This window comes from Hippocampus comes, unplaced genomic scaffold (assembly GCF_001891065.2).
Source record: "Hippocampus comes isolate QL1 unplaced genomic scaffold, H_comes_QL1_v1.1 scaffold327, whole genome shotgun sequence".
NCBI lineage: Eukaryota > Metazoa > Chordata > Actinopteri > Syngnathiformes > Syngnathidae > Hippocampus > Hippocampus comes.
Genome location: NW_017806221.1, coordinates 1,787,651 through 1,809,935, shown reverse-complemented (window position 1 = coordinate 1,809,935; position 22,285 = coordinate 1,787,651). Strand labels below are relative to the sequence as shown.

Here is a 22,285-nt window from a genome sequence, read left to right as displayed (position 1 = left end):
ACCCACCCCCAACTCCCTTTGGTAACACTACCTCGCTTTTCTGCCATCTTCACAAACTCTATCTTTCACATTAAACAAACGCTCCACCTCATCTGCTTTCCAAATTATCTCTCCACTTGAGCCCATTTAGCAAAGCCTCTTACTCGTAATCAACATTAGAATGACAAGCTGTAGCCAAGTTTCGACATTGTTGGGCTGCAGGGCCATCGTCAACCCCCGCCCCACCGTCTCCACCGCCCCTTCCCGGTGATACAAATATAAATGATAAACATTTATCTTGGTTATGAAGCCAACGGAAACCTGTGTGATTTAACATCAAACGACATATTCCAGCCAATCGTAGGAAACAAGAGAACTTCATTTCTGACAAATAAGAAGGAGAGGAATTTTGGGAGCTTCCCTTGGGGTGCAATAATAATTGAAGCCAGATCCCTTGTTGTACATGTGCGTTTGGTAGGGGGTAAGGAGGGGGACTGGTGGTTTGACATATTTGATTGGTCATGTGAGGACCACACTGCATGGCCAAGAGGAGAAAGGGAGAAGGCCTTGGGAAAACGCAGCTCTCTCACTATCCAAGTGCACACGTTTGACCTAAATCGTAGAGCAAGGCAGGTGGAACACGGCATTTATTCTCACGTGCTTTTATCACACATCTGCGCAACACTACCACGTTGAAAATCATGAGGAAAATGAAAACAACAACTCATAATTGACACCCTTTTCCAGATGAGAAAGGCAGGATGGGAGGGAGGGTACTTGAGGAGTGGGGGGCACACGGTACCTTTGGCTCGCCCTTGTTCGTGAGCCAACCTTATTTAAAGAGCTGGGAAAGAACAGATTTTTCTTTTTCATGACAAAATGCTGTAATTTACAAACAGAAAGAAAATGATCAAAAAGCACTGTAAATGCTGTAAGTGCACTGTATCGTGAGATTCATGGTCATTATTTCAAGAAGCCGTTCACCTTCTTGAGGCACGCACTCTTCTTAAGTCCGAGGAGCCAATTGGAGTTCACATGAGGCTGCTTGTTCCAAATGATTTTGGCAGGAAAGTCAAATACTACCAGTTTGAGCACTGGCAATACGCTGAATGTCGAACCTGGAAATTGACCAATGCCTTATTACAGAAACATGCAGTACAAATGTCGTGGTGCGAATCCCGTTGAACACAAGATCTGTAAAAAGAACCGCGAAAGGAAAGTCAAATACTACCAGTTTGAGCACTGGCAATGCGCTGAATGTCGAACCTGGAAATTGACCAATGCCTCACTACAGAAACATGCGGTACAAATGTTGATGGTGCAAATCCCGTTGAACACAAGATCTGTAAAAAGAAACGCGAAAGCAAAAATAGTAAAATAGTTACGCCCTACCTTCCATGTTTTGCAATTCTTGGGGTCTGTGCATGCGTCTGACAGAACATTAATCTTGATTTGCCTCATTGGGAAGACTTCTGGGAGTATTGGTGATTGAGGGGTTGCAGATTAGGGATCATGTGGTGACAGAATTAAAGGAGGGACCTTCTGGACACAGAGTAGCATTAGTTGATGCCTTGAATGCTGATAAACAGCAAAGAGACACAAGCAGGCAAACGCCGCTGCTGCACATTCAAGTAAAATGACTTTAAAAATCAAATCCAGACATGGACTATATATTTGCATGACAGCGGAGAAATAATAGCTAGAACAATAAAGTTGAATACCTTGAGAATATTGCAGCAAATTACATTGAACAGCAATTCATATTGTAAATAAAGTAAACGGGCTTGTTAAAAGTAGAATCCTGGGATGGGTTGATTACCATGCTGAGGTTTTGAAGGCTAACTGTGGTTCAAGGTTGTAAAGTAAACCACAGCGGGATCTGGTTGAGGCTCACGGCCTGATGGTTGGAGTGTGGGAGCAGTGAGCTCCAACCGGGGCGCACACGCACGCGCACGTTTCTTGCCACTTGCATCCAGACTCCTTTCCCAAACTGCGGCCCCCGGCCAGTGGTACAGGAAGCACCAATACCAAGCCTTGCCAGCTTCTGGGTCTTGTCACTCTGAAAGCCACAATCTGAACCCACAATCGCGGACCCTGTTTTTCACTCCGTTTCCCCAACAATCACTTGCAGTTCATGTTTCCTTGCACTTCTTCACTAAGGCAAAACTATGAGTCAATGGGTGTGTATTTAGGGGACACGAGGTCCTCTGATTTTGGACTAAAATTGAAAGTTCAGCATGTTCTTTTCCCCAAGTAATTCAGCAAAGCAAATTGTAAACTCGAAATGTTCCATTTGAAGAATGCTCCATGGACATTGGAAGTTCCAAAACGAAGGCCCCAGAAGTCAGACAATTTTGAATTTGACTGAAAATTGGGGGAGAGGGTGAATGACTCTGCATACCTCAGTCAACCAAATAATTTGTGCTGGGAGTTTTATACATTGTCCTGGTGTATTTTATTTATTTATTTATTTAAAAGAATCAAACAAACGTTGAGAGAGTAACAAGTTGTCCTGGTGTATTTTATTTATTTATTTATTTAAAGAATCAAACAAACGTTGAGAGAGTATCAAGAACATTTAAGTTGCATCAAGTCAGCTGATTCACACTCATAATCAGTGCGTAGGGTGTCCCAATACTTTTGAATGTCGTTGTCATTTGGTATCACAGTTAAGATAGAGTGTATGTTTTCCATTTACACGACTAACTTCTTTTTACATTTGTTTGCCAAGTGTAAAAATGGTTAAAAAAAAACTGGAATGGATTAGGTTTGACCTGACATGTTTTTTGTTTTCAATGATTTGAGGTTCTGGTGCTGTTCCATTGCAGCTCCGAGTGCAGCCAGCAAGTCCTTACTGGCATTCAACAGCTCTGCGAAAGCATTACACTGCACAGTGGCTTCTCAATCAGTTTGCTTTGACTCCCACTTGGCAAGTGCAACTACTGAGGGGGAATTCATAAGCAGTATGATTCATAAATGTTGCAATTATTTACTGGGTTAATTTGCCTCCATGCCTACAAGGGTCTGTTCCGAATAGCCAGACATTCTGCAAGTCGTGAGCGGCGGATTTATGGCCGCAGTCAACTAATCAAATGGCTGTTAAGCTGCATCCACCGATTATGGTAATGAAATCGCTTAAATTACAATGCTTACTGAGCCTCAGAATGAGGGGGGCAAAATGATGTGGTGGAATATATGGTCAGCAAAAATATAAAACCCCGTCAGTCACTGTTTCTCCTAATTAATTTGCGATGACTTCAACATGGATGAACCCCAGCCACAAAGAAAACATTTTGAAAAAGGCAAACAACAAGCTACTCCAATGTGTGTCACACTTGGCACAAGGAAGGGACTTCATTGTTGGGATTTTAAGTCAAGTGTGTTTTCCCCTTAAATAGGCTGACATGATCGAGAGAAAGCGCCGCTTTCCTGCTCCGTAATTTAGAATTGATACACTGGCAGATGGTCAAGACAATCTTGCTCAGCATGACTCATATCAACTCTTGTGTCCAAAATTGAAATTTATACCGCCCTTGCGAAAATCACACGTGATAGCAACCAGACAATGCCCTCTGTTTACACTGCCATATACAACACCAAATCACTGCGTGCTGTTTTATTTACACCGTAATTCATTCAGCAGCCTCGTAATTAACACGTCAGGGGAAGTGATACTGTTCTATAGGTGTCGGATGTGCTACTCGAAACACTGGCAGACGTGTTCTCCATGATGACCCGTTTCACTTGTCTGGCTCATCCAGTGGCAGGGAATCCATGGGAAACGACCACATCCTTCTTTTGACCTCAGCCATTGTGTATTTTGTGGAAATCATATTTAGAAGTTACCCTCAAGTCGTACAGTTTGGAAATTAAACATCTCCTTGGAAAATATGTCTCAACACGTTGAGTACCACAAAACGACCGACATGCTGAAATGCTGTACTGGGTTTTGATTCTCCACATACAATATAGTGCACTGTATTGATTTTCATTAAACCACGAAAACATTGAGCGATTGTCAAGGAAGAAGCGGCTGGTCACAAAAAACAGGAGACTGATGCATGCGTGTCTATGTATGAATGCAATTAATTCATTACAAATACACTAGGACATTTTTTACACTTGCGACGCGTTTTAATTGCAGTTTGCATTTCAAACAATGTGAATGATTGGGAGGCAAATTTATTTTAAGGAGAACTAAGAAACGAACAAAGAAGCAAAAGAAAAGAATAAAATGAAAAAAGACTTGTTAAAAGTGTGGTTTTCTGCGAATTGTGCAATTGTGTTTGCATCCCACTGAAGCGCTGCAACTGTCCGGTTTAATAAATATGAAAAATTGGTAGCTACGACATGCCTTTGAGCTCTGTGGGGGCAATGTCAGCACATTTCACGCTTGTGGACATCCCAAACAAACAAACAAAAATAAATAAGAAGGATGCCTGCATGATGTGGTGAGTAATTTTGGACACCATATAATCACAATGAACAAACTAGGGATAATCTTTCATAGGTTTAGCCAAAAAAGTAAATCTCGTGAAAATGATCAAGTTCTGACCTATTTTCAATCCCCATTCCTTGCCTTTGATGTGAACGTTGCCGCAACCAACGTAGCTAGTTTATAGTTGTATCAACTAGGTGGGAATGACATCTACTATTCGATCTGTGACTGGTAAGGTTCAAATGCAAAGCATGTCGCAGCGAATGCAGAAAGCATTAGAATTCTAGCTAGCGCTAGAAGGTTGCGTAGGACTCTCAAGCAAACCAAATTCGATCAAATGACTCGTTTCAGGACCAAAACTACAAAGTAGTACATCAACATTGTACAAACACACCAAATTCAGTCGCAAAGTGGATTGATCTGGACATTCGGCCACGATTACAGGGAGAAGATAAAGGGTTCGAAAATGTGCAAGAGCTCATATGTGATCATGTGATCCAACTTTTCTATTGCCATACTGCCCCCCCCCCCCAAAAAAGTGCAAAAATTGAAGTTTAACTTTCAGTTTGTTCAATTCTGGCCAGGGACATTGTCTATTTGTTTTCCTCCTGTTTGTGTTGGAATGCAATTCAATCTTTCCTTTGTTTTCAACACAATAGGAGAGTTTAACTATTTTGTCATTCCGTCTGAAATCATCCAAACTGGAGATCTGTGGTCAACTTAATGTGAGGTGATCTATTCCCAGCTGTCCTTGACACTTGACACTACATTAATCAGAATAGTCTGACAGCCGCGTGACATGTGCAAATTGACAAAACATTGCGTAATCAACACAATAGGAGAGTTTAACTATTTTGTCATTCCGTCTGAAATCATCCAAACTGGAGATCTCTGGTCAACTTAATGTGAGGTGATCTATTCCCAGCTTCCTTGACACGTGCCACTACATTAATCAGAACAGTCTGACAGCCGCGTGACACGCGCAGATCGACAAAACATTGCGTGGTTTAACAAGATGGAGTTCATTTGTCAATTTGATTAAAGCAACAGTTTGATAAAAGCAGGTAATACGCTGCTGAAAACAAGTTCTCCGATCTCAGACATGTTCTGGTAAGAGGCTGCCATTTTCAAGAGCGTTGACGTGAACAACACTACGCATTTGTGTCTAGAAAAAGCATGCAGGGACCGAACGCAGACTGGCTATTCCGATTAACTGTTTTATGTGTCGTTTTGTTCTGATTGGCAAAAGGAATATACCCCGATTGTGATTCCCAATGAAATTCCTTTTTATTGCGATTGAGGCGCTCATGTGCAGCAATTGAATTCCGTTTGGTAATTCGGTTTCATTCTAATCAAAATCTAAGACTGCATTGTAAAGTTGGCTAGTGTATACTTCATGCTTTTACGAAACATGTCAGGCTGAGTTTGGATCTTAAGAATTGGAGGTGTGCTTGACTTTTCAGACGCCGGTTTGAAACTATGTTTGTTTCCTGCCAAGCACTCCCATAATAATATAATAACACATTTTATTCGGAGTCAGTTTATCAATTAATCTTTCCACATGGATGGAATAGACTACTCGCCTGTGGTAGGGAATCTGGTGGGGGTCAGGGAGGTTTCTCATACACAGTCATTTTGAGCTAAATTCAACATACAGTACTAACTTCATGTTCATTTTGATTTATAGTATACCAGATAGTGTCTTTCATGGGTCCAAAGGATGACCAACAGTATTTCATGGATCTAATGTATTGTGGGAATCTGTGAAACAATGTTCCGAGTCTGTGGGGAGAGCACGCACATTTTGGCCCACTCTTATTCACAAATTTGTTAAAACTCAGTCATATCGGAAGATTTTTCAGGATTGAACAGCCCATTTACAGTGCGGTCATAGCACGGCATCTAAATTGGATTTTAGTCCAGATTATTGACTTGGCCCCTTCAAAACCTTTATTTGTGTATTTTTTGGCCTTTCGGAGGTGGACTTGCCAGTATGTTATGGGTTGTCGTCCTGCTGGACAACACGAGCGCTTCAGACCATAATAATGCCACCACCATGTTTGTCGTCTCTTGGCATGTTGTAGTTTTATGTACAAATGTTGTGCTACATTTGCGGCAGATCTATCAGGCTGGAAAGCTTCCCCAAAACCTTTGTCCTATCAGTGGGGAGAATATTTCTCCAAACTTTTTATGGATGGCAAATGTAAAGCAAGCCCTTTGTGTTCTTATTGTCTGCACTCGTGTTTGCCTTGGAACTCTTTCATGGATGTCATTTTTGCCCACTTTCTTGATTCATTCTGGTTCACATTCCAGACAGGCCCGCTAAGTCTATTTTTGAAGATGGTCATTTTTTTATCTGTCAAAGAGAGAGCCGTTGGCAAAGCCCTTTGAAGTAAATTACACATTGTTTACAACAATTATTGAATTCTGAAACGGTTTAAAACAGCAAGATTATATAGCAAGGCCATATCCTTCCTTGGAGAGAGGCAGATTTTTTTTTTTCCCCTGACAAAACTCATGGGAATAATTGCCATATTTGATGAGTAAAACGTATTCAATCTGCTTAGCAGCCAAGCTGAAAAAACATGTAATTTGACAGCTAAAACAGTAGGTCCTTCATATATATATGTTAAAAAAGAAGTGAATAAAATAAAAAGAATTATAAGGAGATGTGGCACACATGCTTCAGACATCAGCTAATTATTTCTTCTCAGAAAAACACTGCACAGGTAGGCTTGCTAATTCGGAGGCGGATTTGGCATTTGTGTAGATCTTTGAGTGAATTTATATTAAGTGACATCCATTTGCCTTCTGTACCCCTTTGAGGAAAACAGATCAAGAGACTCAAGTCCGGTGCATCTTTATTATAATTAGAGTTGCTGTGCATTTCGGAATGTCCAAACCTTCTAAGAAAGACAGACTTTATGTAGCAGTACAAATTGGAAAATGACTGATGCAGCAGTTTTGCACCCCGCCAAAAAAGGACAAAGCCCCGAAAAAGTAAAACTTCCAGCTTCTTCAAATGGTCAAATCCCAAATCAATAACAAAAATGTAAAACACGTGTAAGTGAAAACAAATTGCCCCCTAATAGCATTTAATTCTGCCCAAACCAGATAGTTGCATGTAGTGGGAACGTTTGATACGGACAATAATTCAGTAAGATATTAGTCATGATAAAACTGACAATCCTGTGCTTCACTTCTTATTTCGAAAAATCAAAAAATGACATTAAAAATAAGAACTTGAAATAATTACAATATTACACTGCATGTTCATGTCACGTCAAGGTTCAAAGCTCAGTGATATGATACAATTTAAACTAATCTTACCTCCTTATCTTAAATGGCATTAAACATGAGTGGATATTGCACAGCAAAAGGTTGTCATTAGAGCGATGACAACTTTGTGGGATCGGGTAGGAAGGGAGGATGTAATGTAAGTGCTTCTGTTGAATAGAAAATGTGTGTAGAGCACATTCCAGGTGCAAAGCATTAGAGGGGATGGCACATCAAACAGGGCCATTTTTTTCCCCTTTTTCCTGCAGCCATGGTGGCAGGAAATGTTCTACAGCATCCTGTGATCTGACCAGAAAGTGACAGCAGAGAGGAGTCCAAATAAAATGGGAGGTTAAGAACATGTAAAAAAATGTTCAAGAGCATCCTGCGGAGAAGTGGGGACAGGGGGTGGTCATAGAAGATACATAATAATGACGGCACCACATAGAGTAATACAAAGCAGGCATCTGAAGGTGAACTCGGCTTGTTTGCGTTGGATCGAGAATAAAAGAAATTAATCGAAGAAGATGAAGACAAAAAAAAAAAGATGTATGGATTTTAAAATAACACTTGGACAGGTTTTACATGAAAAAGTGTTCCCAGATGTTAAGAGAGTGTCTGTGTGTCCATATGGAGAATACTGCTCAGTACAAGTAGGCTAAAAATTCCCATAATAAAGTGTGTTCCAAAACAAGGTTCAGAGTAAATATGATATTACATTTACATGAAGAGAGATTTGACACATTTGCATTCAGATGCAGATCCTCACAAAAATGGGTGCTCTTCGTCACATTTTAACTCGACTTCATGGATGTGGCAAACTAATTAGTCATTTAAAAATTAGATTTTACAGAATGTAGAGCTAACGCGTTTGCTCACAGACAGGCAGGCACGCACTCGCGCGCGCACACACACGCACACACACACACGCGGACACACACACACACACACACACACACACACACACACACACGCTGTGCATTGTATACCGGATCTACAGGCAAATGTCAATTCCTGTTCCAGGCACTGCTACTACTCCAATGCCAACTATTATTACTATTTGTGGATACTTCTTGAATACACATTTTTCAAAAGACAGGGGTGCTCGGAGACTCTAAAAATACGTGTATTTGTTAATTTGTAAATGTGGAGCATGTCTGCAGTTTGTGTACGTGGTCAGGTGATGCCCAAGGCTTGATCACCGTCACCCGATCTCTCGCTCTCAAACTTCTAGCCAAGCATCCCAACTATATAATAGCGCTTTATAACATGAATGATCTCACTACCACCCACATATATGGAGAGACCTGAATAGGGGAAAAAAACAAAACAAAACAAAACAATGCCAGGCAATGATGAGCTGAAAGTAGTAAATTGAAAAGCATGATACTTGAAACCGTACATTCACCATTCCTGATGACGGATGGAAAATTGAGCCAACAATCTGACATTTTATTACAACATGAATATACTGTATGTAGCAAGCATTTTGCTTCGGTTAATAATTCCTCCCCTGATTACCGGTACATGTGTGAAACTGGAGCTGGGCAGTAATAAATTAAGGGGGTTCGGGTGCTGACTGGTGGGCTGCTGTCGTGTGTGTGTGTGTGTGTGTGCCGGGTATGCTATGGAGAGAAGAAAGAGGACCACCACAGTAGAGCTGTCCAAGTGGTGGCTTCACATTTCCCTCTGTGGTTAATTCAAATCTACAACACACGCACGCACGCATCAAAGCAGTTGAGCCACACACTGGATATCAAACGTCTACACACTACCAGGATTTTGTGGTGTAAAAAAAAATGTCACAAATCATTTTCAAAACTTTTTTTTTCCCGCCATTAACCTTTACAAGTCAACTGGAATAAAAGAAATCATTTCCAGTGGGGAAGTAAAAATAAACAACTCAGATAATGTGGTAATAAGTGAGAATGTGGCTCATTTCAGAATTAACCAGTCACGTTAAATCCAAGTTAAATGGGAGTCCGTACACACCTGCCACCATTTAAAGCGCTTTTGATTAAAACCCCAAAAAGTGCAGATGCTCTGGTATGCTTTTGATGACATTTTTGAAGTCAGATCTCACAGCAGACGTCATGGTCTGTCCGCACAGCGTTTCCACATTCAATACATCTCTATTTATATAGCGCTTTCACAACAGCTGCAACAAATTTTCAATTAATTATCATTAATATGAATTTAAAATTGCTCAAAAGTATCAATGAAGGTAGCGGCATGGTGGTCGACCACCATGCGCTCGCCAGCGAGCCCCACCTCCAGGCCTGGCTCAGAGAGGGGGGCCTCGGTGACCCGCGTCCGGGCAAGAGAAACCAAGGTCCATATATATTACTCATCATAAGGGGAGTTGTGAGCCGTGCTTTGTCAGCCTCCCTGGTAAGGTCTATTCAGGCGCGCTGGAGAGGAGGGTCCGTCGGGAAGTCGAGTCTCCGATTCAGGAGGAGCAGTGTGATTTTCGTCCAGGCCGTGGAACAGTGGACCAGGTCTACACCCTTAGCAGGGTCCTTGGGGGTAGATGGGAGCTCGCAGAACCAGTCCACTGGGGTACTTCGGGAGTATGAGGTACCGAACCCCCTGATACGGGCTGTTTGGTCGTTATACCACCGATGTCAGAGTTTGATTCGCATTGCCGGCAAACAGTCAGATTCCTTTCCAGTGAGGGTTAGACTCTGCCAGAGCTGCCCTGTGTCAACTTGGCACAGGGGGTCTGGTTTGGTGGCCTCGGTATCGCATCTCTGCTTTTTGCAGATGATGTGGTGCTGTGGGCTTCTTCAAGCCGGGATTCTCCAACTCTAACTGGAGCGTTTCGCAGCTGAGTGTGAAGCGGTTGGGATGAAAAGCACCTGAAAATCTGAAACAATGGTCCCCAGTCGGACAAGGGTGGAGTGCCCTCTCCGGGTCGAGGAGGAGATCTTGCTCCAAGTGGAGGAGTTTAAGTATCTTGGGGTTTTGTTCACGAGTGAGGGCAGGAGGGAGCGGGAGATCGACAGGCGGATTGGTGCAGCGTCTGCCGTGATGCAGACTTTGTATGGGTCTGTCGTGGTGAAGAAGAAGCTGAGCCAAAAGGCGAAACTCTCAATTTATCGGTCGATCGACGTTCCTACCCTCACCTATGGTCACGAGCTTTGGGTCGTGACTGAAAGAACGAGATCCCGGATACAAGCGGCCAATATGAGTTTCCTCCACAGGGTGTCCGGGCTCTCCCTTAGAGATAAGGTGAGAAGCTCGGTCATCCGGGAGGGGCTCAGAGTTGAGCCGCTTCTTGTCCACGTCGAGAGGAGTCAGATGAGTTGGCTCAGGCGTCTGATGGAAGCTCGGTCATCCGGGAGGGGCTCAGAGTTGAGAGGAGTCAGATGAGTTGGCTCAGGCGTCTGATTAGAATGCTTCCTGGAAGCCTCCCTGGTCAGGTATTGCGTGCATGTCCCACCGGCACGAGGCCCCGGCGACGACCCGGGCCACGCGGGAGAGACTATGTCTCCCAGCCGGCCTGGGAACGCCACGGGCTGGAACAAGTAACTGGGGAGAGGGAAGTCTGGACTTCCCTGCTGAAGCTGTTGCCCCCGTGACCCGGTAGAAAATGGATGGATGAATGGATGAAATCCTGATATACTTTTCAGCCATATCTCCTCACCCTCGTATGAAATAATGAACTTTACATTGTAAGTTTAATTACCTTATTGTCCCTTTTTGTTGGAAAAAATTGAACCCTACATTGAAGTTTATTTTTTTAGGATTTTAAATTTCTGTATCTTTTATGAGTCTGTGTTCCATTTTTGTATATTTTATGAGATCTGTATTAGTTGGAGTGTACTCCAGTCTTGCTTTCATATGTTCGTTCATTTTTATGTTCTGCACTACCGTTGGAAATTAATTTTATTTTCTAATTCTGGTTGAACCTTTTTTTAAAATTTTTTTTTTTATATCTTTGATACTAATGTGTGTGCATGTCTCCCATAAATGAAAATAATAATGACAATAATCATAATAATAATTTGATTATGATATGTTACAGTTCTGCTTTGAATTTTTACTGTATATTCATGTAAATGACTTTGAGTTGCATCTGGCTAGAAATTGTAACGAAATGTAATTAAACAAAGCTGTGTGCAACACACTAATTTTTCCAGCCAGACGTCCACAGTCTTGCTGACAAATATACTACTGTAGAAAGGAAGTGAGCCATGGATAGTGTAAATGTCCAACACCCCCCTCGAGGACTTGGAGCTACAAAAAAGTTCTGAGCACAGCTTCTGGTTCTTTGGTTGGACCTCCTGGGGTTGTAATATGCCTCTCATTACACAAGCATTAGACAATTACCACTGGATTCTCATTGGTTTCCCAGAGCTACGCTTGTGGATTCACACATGGGCATTTAAAAGCATCTGCACATTCCTTCTTATTTTTTTTTTTTTTTTTTTTGAGGTTTAGGTCTTTTTGCCCCCCCCAAACACCCTCCGCTTCAGCTTCGCAATTGTCTTTGCTTTGATGTGATGCTCTGCTGTGTGGATGGCAGGTAACAACTGATATTTTTAGAGTATATTGAGGAATTGCTCAGTTTCTGATATTCAAGGTAAATCTTCCGAAAAAGAAATTAGCGACGACATACTGCCGACCACCTGGTGTGTGACATGCTGTGTGGCTGACCAGTCAGAGGCTCCCTGACAGCTTCAAACCAACCACAGGATGCCAGAATATCAACATGTCATGCGCAGCAAGAAAAAGAACAAAAACACCATAATATGCAAGGCTGGGGTTTGACAACACACACTGACACACAAGCGCAAAAATAATACGCACACACTATTTCCGCTGCGTGTGCACACATCACACACTGACAGGAGAATGTGTGGATCACATTTTGCAGTTGGCCTTCCTAGTTTGTGATGGGGTATATTCTTCGGGCCTCGTATCCTGCTTCAGGATGAAGTTGATACACGCACACTACAGACGAGGCCGCTGAGGTCACAGTCCAGTGGCCAAGCATCCAAGCCCTGGATCAGGCCCTTTTATGAGAGTCATACAGCTGAGTGGTCAACCCACTGACATCTGTCAACACGCACCCCCAACCTGACTGACAGCAGCATGCCAAAACACAAGAGCGGTTTCCGGGAAGCTCACAGATGAAGTCTGTCAGCTTGCGCATGCCCTAAACAAGGATAGCAGGACACCAGACTGTGTAACAGTGACGTGGACACCAAAAAAAAAAAAAAAGAAAGAAAAAAAAGGCTGTGAATGACACATGGAGCTGACAATTATAGTAATCAATGTTGCGCTCTTTGGCTAGCTCGTAATAATGACTGTTGGAAAGCCGTATTTTAGGCAAAATGCAAGTAGCAAAATATTGTGCCGGGTGAGTAAAACTCCACCATTATGCCATGTTCACATTGACGGTGAAACACTTCGCCTCATGTGAGGAGTTTGAACGTGAGATACTACAAACTACTTCATTGACACCACACCCTAAGAGAGTAAAGGAGGGGCTCCTCCTTCTGCTGTGACGGAATGGGAAAAAAAAAACGTATGAACATTAGAGTTTAGAGCAACGTTTCAATTTGGACAATTACAATTCCAATTCCAGTTCTTCGATTACATTTTTCATTTTTAACTACCGGTGAAAGAAAAACTTGTCTGGAGGTAAAAGCAGCAGCCAAAAAGTGCCAGTGTACTCTCCGGAAGATAGATCGTTCAAATAGGACGATTTGAGGCTTTTGTAAAGCACTTTAGGGATCCTATACTGTACATAAAGCATTATAGTGCACTCCATTTATCATTTGGATCTAATTGGATTTCTCATTTGTTGGGCTATGACATTTGTTTTCTTTTTTTCTAAGGAGTAAGCATGCAATTACAATCATTTGTTACTGTGGACATGGATAGCAAACATTTTCTGTACTGTCAATGGGACTTCTTAACCTGTCAAGTGTTTTTTTTCTCCCCATTTTTTGCAAGCAAACTGTAACCTCGTAAACTGCTCCAGCTGTGTCAGGTTTGGAAAGTGGCTTCTTCAGGAGCTGTGTTGTAGGGACTTGGAAATCCCCGAGTACAGCGGTGGCTGTTTTCTGTAGTCGCAGCCGTAGGTCAGAGATTGTACTGGCACTCGCTGTAAACATGGCCATATTGATGTGGCATCCGTTTTTGCTGATTTTAGTTTAAGTTTGCTGATGACTGTTTTTTTTTTTTAAAGTCACAGCACCCAAAGATGTAAAAAAGGATAGGCATTTCTTGTAAGTATAGACTTTGCTGAAAGAACTTCACTTTATATCCGTTTTGCCGAAAACAGCGAGAGATGGTGTGATCTGACACTGATGTACCTGCAACTTGGAGTTCATCTTAAACTTCTCTCGAGGTGTTCCTGGGCTGTTTGATAAACATTTGTACTTTCCATCTCTTCAATTTGACATTCATTTTGCTCTTGTGGACACATCTACAAAGGTTGCTCTACAGCTACAACTTAGACTTATTAATGACATATGTTACTGTAGTTCCAGAAACACAAAGCTGCTTGGAGACCATCGTATGGCCTTTACTTTTCACACGTGTACCTATAATTGTGTTTCTAATTTGGCATAACTCTTTCCTTTGCTTTCTGTGGTCCATGTTCAATGTGGTATGAAATATATCCACACAAGGCTCGCGGGGCCATTCATTTATTTATTATTCATTCTATTAAATCACAATTCAAACACGATGTCTGGTTTTCGAGGGCTAATTCTCAGTTTAATTAGCACATTTTCCCATCGCGGGATGAATAAAAGTATCTCACCTCAAGTTACTTTGATGACCATTACGGGGTTTTTCTTTCATGAAAAGACTGACAGAAATCCCTGTGTTTTGTGTCTAAGTTCATAATTTAGACCTTTGGTATTGTTATTGCGAGAGCACACTGCTGATTACACAAAATGTAGCTCACCTCGATATGGTCGGATAAAAACAAATATGGGGCTGTATAATGTTTGTATTTTGTTACAGTTCAACCTTGACAAAGCGTTGCGTTGGTAACTATTATTCTAGTTTTGGATGTTTTAAAACACTTTTAGTCGAATGATTATCTAGAGAAAACTTCTGCGACCTCCCAGCATGATTATCAGCGTGTCATCTGAATGACAAGAATCAATCTTTGGTCAGTCGAAAATTCCGTACATACTCAGTCTCACAAAGGTAATTAAGAGACCACAGGGTGGGGAAAAACAATGGACCAAGCTCCAAGAACAACAGCTCCTACCAAAAAGAATGAAAACAAATGTACTAGTTTATTGTGGTGTATTTGTTTGATTTGCCTGTGGTGCGCTCCAAAATCCCAGCATTCCCTTTTTCTTCACAGAATCCTTCACAATCGTTCAACAAATATTGCTGTACAATTCAATGTGGGACCCTAGCAAGGGATTTTTTTTTCTTCCAGATGCCTAAGATCCAGCAGAGGAATACACGTGTTACGTTGCAACCATCTCATCGAGCTAAAGAGCCTGAGAATAACATCAGAGAGGCCGCAGATATTTAAGGAATGAACCACAAGCTATACACAGAAGTCAGCAGACACCACAACACAAGACCCTGTATACAGCTCCCTGCTCGCATTCAGACTGCTCGCCGAAAACAATGTGAAGAGCTGCGGAACAGGATGAGGTTGAAGTGGAATTAAATGAGGTACAGGAAAAGATGATGAAGACACGACACACTATGATCCCTACGTCTGAGTTTATTTGATAGCAATGAATTGCCAATTTTAATAAGCTTTATTACTATCAGCAAATCTCTTTTAGGGCCTCAAGGTAGACAGAAAGAGGAATGACTAGTGGTCAGTCTAGACAGTGTGGAGTACATGCACCCTTAAAAAGAATGATAGGCTCATTCTGAGGGGTTGTCTTGATTAAATCAAGTGGTTACTGTAGTTCACAGATCAAAGTTCAAAACCACGAACATTTTTCTGGTTTCCTCTGTTCTTCTCCCATAGAATTAGCTCCATAAACAAAGTTCTCTGGAGGCACTTCTATGCCATTGTTTCATTAATTGAGGTCGGCTTGCACACTATATAACATGTTTGCTCGATCATCTGCCAAATTCTGAAATGCATCAATCAAACCCACAGTTCTTGAAAGAAAGACTAACAGATAATGATCAACTAAAATGGGTGGGAGGGGGATAGGTAAATAAATAAAAAAGGTAAGAACCAAGATCAAAGCCATTGCAATAATGACGGGTTGAGTCTTTACTTCCTCCCGCTCTACAGTCCCTTACACATGGCCCTTTTGCATCGTCCCGGCTTGCTTTCCTGTGTGTACAGTACCGGTGCTGGATGAGGATTCGAAGTTAAACCAATAACTTTCTATCAAAGATAAGACAGTAGTGTAATGCTGCCGACGGCAACCACACTGTGAAGTTGAACATCCAAGATTTACTGCCCAGACCTGTTTCAAATCATTTGTTGCCCTGATGTAGCCTGGCAACTTATCTCATTGCACCGCATCAAATTGCTCGTGTGAACACGCACTCTGCACAAAGCAAGTACCGGTTTCCATGAGTACTGCATGAAAGGGACACGCAAATAAATTGCGGCTTTACTGAGGTACCAGATGTGCCAATTTACCTGGATGCCTGTGTGGAAAGAGCATAAGCCTGCTGAGTTGCCTCAACATAGGCTGCTCTGACTGATTATATTATTTTAATTCTAAGGCAGGAGTGGGACTAAAGACCTCTTATGGCAGTGCCTCACCCAGATGTTCCCAGCTGGCGCTCACAATACATTTAGTTCTGTCAGGCGTGACCAGCAGCCTCTCCACAATAGAAGCCAACGCGCAACCAGGTGGTGATGAGCTGACAGCTTTCAGAGTGTCCAAGACCTGTGGCCCCGAGTCCATTGACACAACCACCCGTACAACATTGGACTGCTGTCAAGGGTGTCCTGGTGCCAAGTGCACTTGGACACTGACGCTTAAGCGTGCATGGTGTTCATTATGGGAAAATTCCAATTCCAAAACACCAGTCCAGTTCAGACCAGGGGGGGTCATCGTAACTTGAGGTCTCGCTGTCATTGGCCATGTGACCTTGAAGTCTCACAGCAGAATGCGGGAGACCACAATGAAGGCGCTCTCCAGCACGACTGACTATATTAAGACAGGACCTCAGAAACTCACAACCTCGCACACCAGCTGAGGCACTTTACCTGTCAGATACGTGACATTCCATCTCCCAAGAGGCTGCTCCTGCAGCCGTGGAACAGCCAACCAAGATCCCCACATTTGATCACCAACCAGCTCACACAGCTCTAAAAAATCCCCGAGGCTCCATGCCCAGGTGAACCTATTTGAAGGAGATCCCCACATTTGATCACCAACCAGCTCACACAGCCCTGAAATCCCCGAGGCTCCTTGCCCAGGTGAACCTATTTGAAGGGCTGCTTGAAACATTACCTTTTATTTATTTTTCTGAAGCTAAGCACTTTGTTTGAACATGGTTTTGCTGTTATTTCAAAATGCAGCTTTAATTTCATTCAGAATTGTAAATGAGAGACCATCACACAGCTGGACTTATAAATTTACACACTTTGGCAGATTTTAGAAGATGTGCACCATTCGTTCAAGAAAACAAGATTTTTTTGGGGGGTGCAGGGGTGGGAGGGACTTTATTTTTAGTGTGATTCAACTTAAACTCAAACACAGGATTTCCCCCAAACAATTCCGAACACAGCTAGTGACACATTAGCGTCCCAGCACCTCTTTCTCTTGTTGTCACACGAGACATACGGGATGCACAGCTCTAAGTCCGTGAAGGGATGTTGCTCCATGGACATATTTGCTTTCCTGTCGTCTGTTGCCAGCGATGGTGGTAGCCGGTCGCCAAAGAAACACGAAAGAGACGGGCGTTGCTCTGCAGAGATGACTGTATTTATGGCACTCATTCCCAATGCTCATTAAACTAAACTCAAGATTCTTCTTTTCGCTCTCAATTGCTCCATAAACAGCCGTGCACCGCTAAGCATACAGACTTCCGCATTTCTCTCTACAACTCAGTCAGCCCGCTGTGCCCGCATGCGTGCGCACTGCAACAGCAAATAGCTGGCGATTATTCAGTATGAGGTTGAAGTTGGACAGTCTCGTTGCCACACTGTGACATGTTTAGTAATTTCATTGGTTAGATGTGACGAGACTATGGGTAAATCTACTGACAGTTTGAAGCTCATAGTAAACATTAATCAATGAATCGCATCACATAAAAAGTCGCAGGGTTCAAAGTATGGGCAACACGGAGCGGCTTATAGTCCAGAAATTAAGGTAAATATCACACTACATAGTTTGATATTATGACCTTCTGGACCTTTGCGTCAAGAAATCTTCTGGAATGGACCTCGCTCAATTTTAGTTGACTACCATGATATACTGTAGACCATACATACACCATATTGTACATGCACTGTGTCAATACAAAGACCTCTACATGTGAAAGGGCTTATCTTAATCATTCGATTTCTTGTTTACTGAGAAATATTTCAAAACAACTCCAAAATCAAAGTATATACATGCTGGTTCAGGTTGTCACTGTGTGTGGCCTAAGAGTACTTTTTCACTGCAGCAGCGTAGCGGAGTTGACACACTTCTTGCTGGTGTAAACAAATGGGGAAATTTGGCAGCAGACTAAAGTGATGAAGCAAGTGTGCACTGAAGCATCTAATGAATCACTTTCTGGGAATTCTGGATTTTATGAGCAAAAGAAAGATGAGTGTGGACACGGCGTGGGCAGCTGAGCCATAACAAAAAGAACGTCATTCCATCAAAACTAAAAGTAAACAACAGTTGTAGTTGTCATCCGGACAAACTGAGATAATTATAATGTATCTTTCTGACTCGGTGAGGGGACAACAGGTATGTGTCTGAACACTTTCAAGTGCCCTATTCCGATTTACATGAACATCGCAAGCGGTATAACTGTTCCAAATGCGTTTACATTGATGCAATAAAGACCCACATGCACTGATGCCCATATCACATCCAAGTAAGTGTGAAGTATCAACAATGGTAAGTGACAACAACAAAAACATTTAATTAAGAAATAATGGAAATAATAAACATGGGATCTGTCACTGCTTCCTGTTTTGTGAACTCAGTATGGCAAGTGATCTCACAAAAGTGACAAAGAGCAAAATGTCCTGGATATGCTTACTGAATGTGTCCCGAGCACAAGAGGGCTATGAAATGGCTATGTGGCAACACTCACATATAAATAGGTAGATGACATGCAATTGCAACGAGGGGGGAAAAAAAAGTAAACCTCAAGAAAATCGAATGAGAAATGAGCAATTATGACTTCATTTTAATGTCCGTTCAGTACATTTGATGGGAACATTTAGTGAAGAGAAAAAGGTGCAAAATGTATATGTCAAAGTAGAGGACAAAAATGAAGACTGAAATACCATCTTATAGATACAGTACACAATTTTGGCTTTGCTCTCTCTTACTGCTCACAGCAGCCTTCGGTGTGTTACCATGGAAACGTAGACATGAGCACCAATCAAAACAAAATAACAAAAGACATATTTTGAGGCACTGTGGGATGCTCCCTTGGTCTCTCTCAGACAGACCATGAGGTAACGGGTATGTGATGGAATGTCAAGCTGTGTCATTTTGGAGTTGTCGGGAAATGTGCAGGATGGTGAGCACAAATAAATACACTAATCCAGGACTCAACATAAATGAGTACACCCTAACATATTTTTTTTTTTTGTTTTTAGAAAACCTTGGGTTTTCCTTGGCAAACCAATATTTTCTATGGCACGCAATACAAGAAGGTAAACGTCTTTCCACTGACGTACAAGAGTAACAATACATGTTCAACTGTTACTTAAAATTTTGCCCGGACACATTCAGGAAGTAAATATTGTGGTGACAGTTTGTGCTTCTAACAGATTAATTTATCTTCACAACTGTTTTTTTTTTTTTTTTTTTAATGAAGTCAAACACATTGTCACCCATCCAGCTTCTCAGTACAAATGTTGTCAAGAATGAGAAATTCCACTTTGAATGATCAATAACCACAGGCCAGAAAAGAGAGCACAAACCTGATTTAAAACCAGTCCCAGTGCATCTTGCATGTGATGCTACATGTCACATCATGTGACACCATGTGACATCGTGCATCCATCTCCGGGGTGCTTGTAATCTCCTGTCAAACAAACTTGTAGCCCAACAAGAAGCTTTCAATTGGGTGTTCCACAATGCGGAAAAAAATGATTGGAGAAGAAAAAAATATACATACTGCAAGTGGGGAGTAAAAGATCTGCGTGATTTTAGAAAGGGTCCAAACCACAAGAAAGTCAGGGTTGAACACATGCTGGACGTTCTTCGGACCAGCACTCATGCACACAATTTTTCAAGAAAGGAAAATGATTTCAGCTGTGTAAATTGACAGCGGCCTTGTAAGCTCAAGATGGAGAGGGAAGAAAAAATGGGAAGCCTTGAGGCCTGTGTAATAATTCCTGCTTAGCAGAGAAGCCGCTGGGGAGCTCCTCTTCGATGGAAACTAAATTCAACATCACATGATCAAATGAAACTGTAGACTGCTACCAAATGAACCGCCGAGTGAACACCAATTTGGGCCAGCAGTCTTGGAGACACTGGTTTATTTAGCCTTCTTTGGAGAAGCTGAAGTGCGCTGATAATGTTCGGGATGAAATGGAAGTTCCAGATAGCATTAGTTAGTGGACCTTCATCTAGATATGCTCTGTTTGAATGTTTACACCAGCTCTCCCCTTAGCCTTCGCCGTCCTCTTGTCTCTCAGGGTGGCATTCAAATCAAAGCCCGTGTTAGACATTCTAACTAATTTCACGTGCAGGAGACAATAATACCAAAGCTGTACCTCGGATTAGTCATTCAGTTTTGTCAACGGATGTAATTAGAGGTGCGCTTTATACGGAGCTACAGCAAATGGCTACTGGCACAGACTGTGCCGTTTGCAGCCACATATGGTTATAGTTTGTAAACACGCACATGTTTACATGATCACAGCCCATTGACTGTGACTTACTTTACATGACTTGGGGGATCAAACATAGCATGATTCAGCACAAACAAAGCACACGCATGAAACGTCAACAATCATATTGGACTGATATGACCAAGGAAGGTAATGAAGAAGATAAAGCTTGGTTACGACAAGAAAAATATTCACGCAAAGTAGTTTGACATAATTTCTGGGTTCCAAACCCAAAGGGAAGTGGTGACTCCGAATGTAGTTTGTTTGTACACATGCACACGCACACTGACTGGTCACAGTATTGAGAAGAATGGGTGTAAACATGTCTATGTGGCGCACATGATACAGTATAGGCAAAAGATGAATATTGATGTTGCTGAGTCAGTCATACATTTACCGAAACTGCATATCAAAGACTTTGGTCGATATAGTGTGCACAGAGGTCAGGCTAGAGATTTGTATGAGCCCACCATTGTCTTTGTGGGGATGTGGCAACACATCCACAGAATCTCAAACTACCAGAAGGAGATCTTTTCAAGCCAATATAGGGTGAAATTGCAAGGCTGTTTCAGGGTAAGGAACTTGTTTCTTCTCCTCACCAGATTACTTCCTTGTTTATAAGATCATCAGTCATCATCTGACAAGATAACAACATGGTCAACACATTTTTGTGGAACCAAAGGATATGCCACACCAACATCCATGATAAACAAACATAAAACATCCGAAAATGAGTTGAGCAAAAAAATAATAAGCACAATTAAAAAAAAAAAAAAAAAAAAAAAAGGGGGAAGGCACTTCACAAAAGGCAGTAAAAACAGTAGCTATGGTAACTGATCAATCCCATGCAAGCTCTTCTCAAGATCTGTTTCAGGTTGGCGGGCATGCCCCTGAGCGAAGACCATCGCTGCCTGCCTGCTGCTTGCATTTTCCCTTTTTAAGACATTCCCGGTGGCTGAAGCAAGTGTTGTCATCCATCCTTTTTTTTCCCTCCACATTACGTCGTGTGTCAGCACACATCTTACTTGCAGCTCTGCCTGCCTGCTGCTTGCATTTTCCCTTTTTAAGACATTCCCGGTGGCTGAAGCAAGTGTTGTCATCCATCCTTTTTTTTCCCTCCACATTACGTCGTGTGTCAGCACACATCTTACTTGCAGCTGCACAAAGCATTAGGCATCACTTTTATCCCCCCCCACCCCGCCCCCCATTACATATGTTTGCCAGCAACATATCTGCCCATTCAAACAAATGCTTTTTCACAGACACAATGTGGGGCTGTGGTTTCCAGGCAGCTGTGACACAATCCAGATACTCAACACTGCCTATAGCAGGGAAATATGTTTTCTGCCGAGATATTCCCTTTAGAAGTTCAGATTTTCCCGGCCTAGCAGCTTTCAACCATATGAGTCTTTTGTTTGAGCTGGCAGACGCCGTAGACCCTAAAGATGTCATTCATTGTGTGTTGTCACTGCTGATGCAGCTGAAATGTTTTGTGGAGCAGCCACTAGATGTATTGTGAAACATAACTGGGGGAAACACTCACGAGGCAAATGACTTATCGTCCGGTACCCTAAAAATGTCTGCCTAACAACAGGTTATATTCTTTGTCAGCC

The 22,285-nt window shown here is 42.2% G+C and overlaps 1 protein-coding gene across 1 annotated transcript in view; it reads right to left on the bottom strand.

Annotated features, from left to right (window-relative positions):
- vps13b (vacuolar protein sorting 13 homolog B) overlaps nucleotides 1-22,285 on the bottom strand; it is a 343,085-nt gene that overhangs the window by 139,221 nt on the left and 181,579 nt on the right. The window lies entirely within an intron of this gene.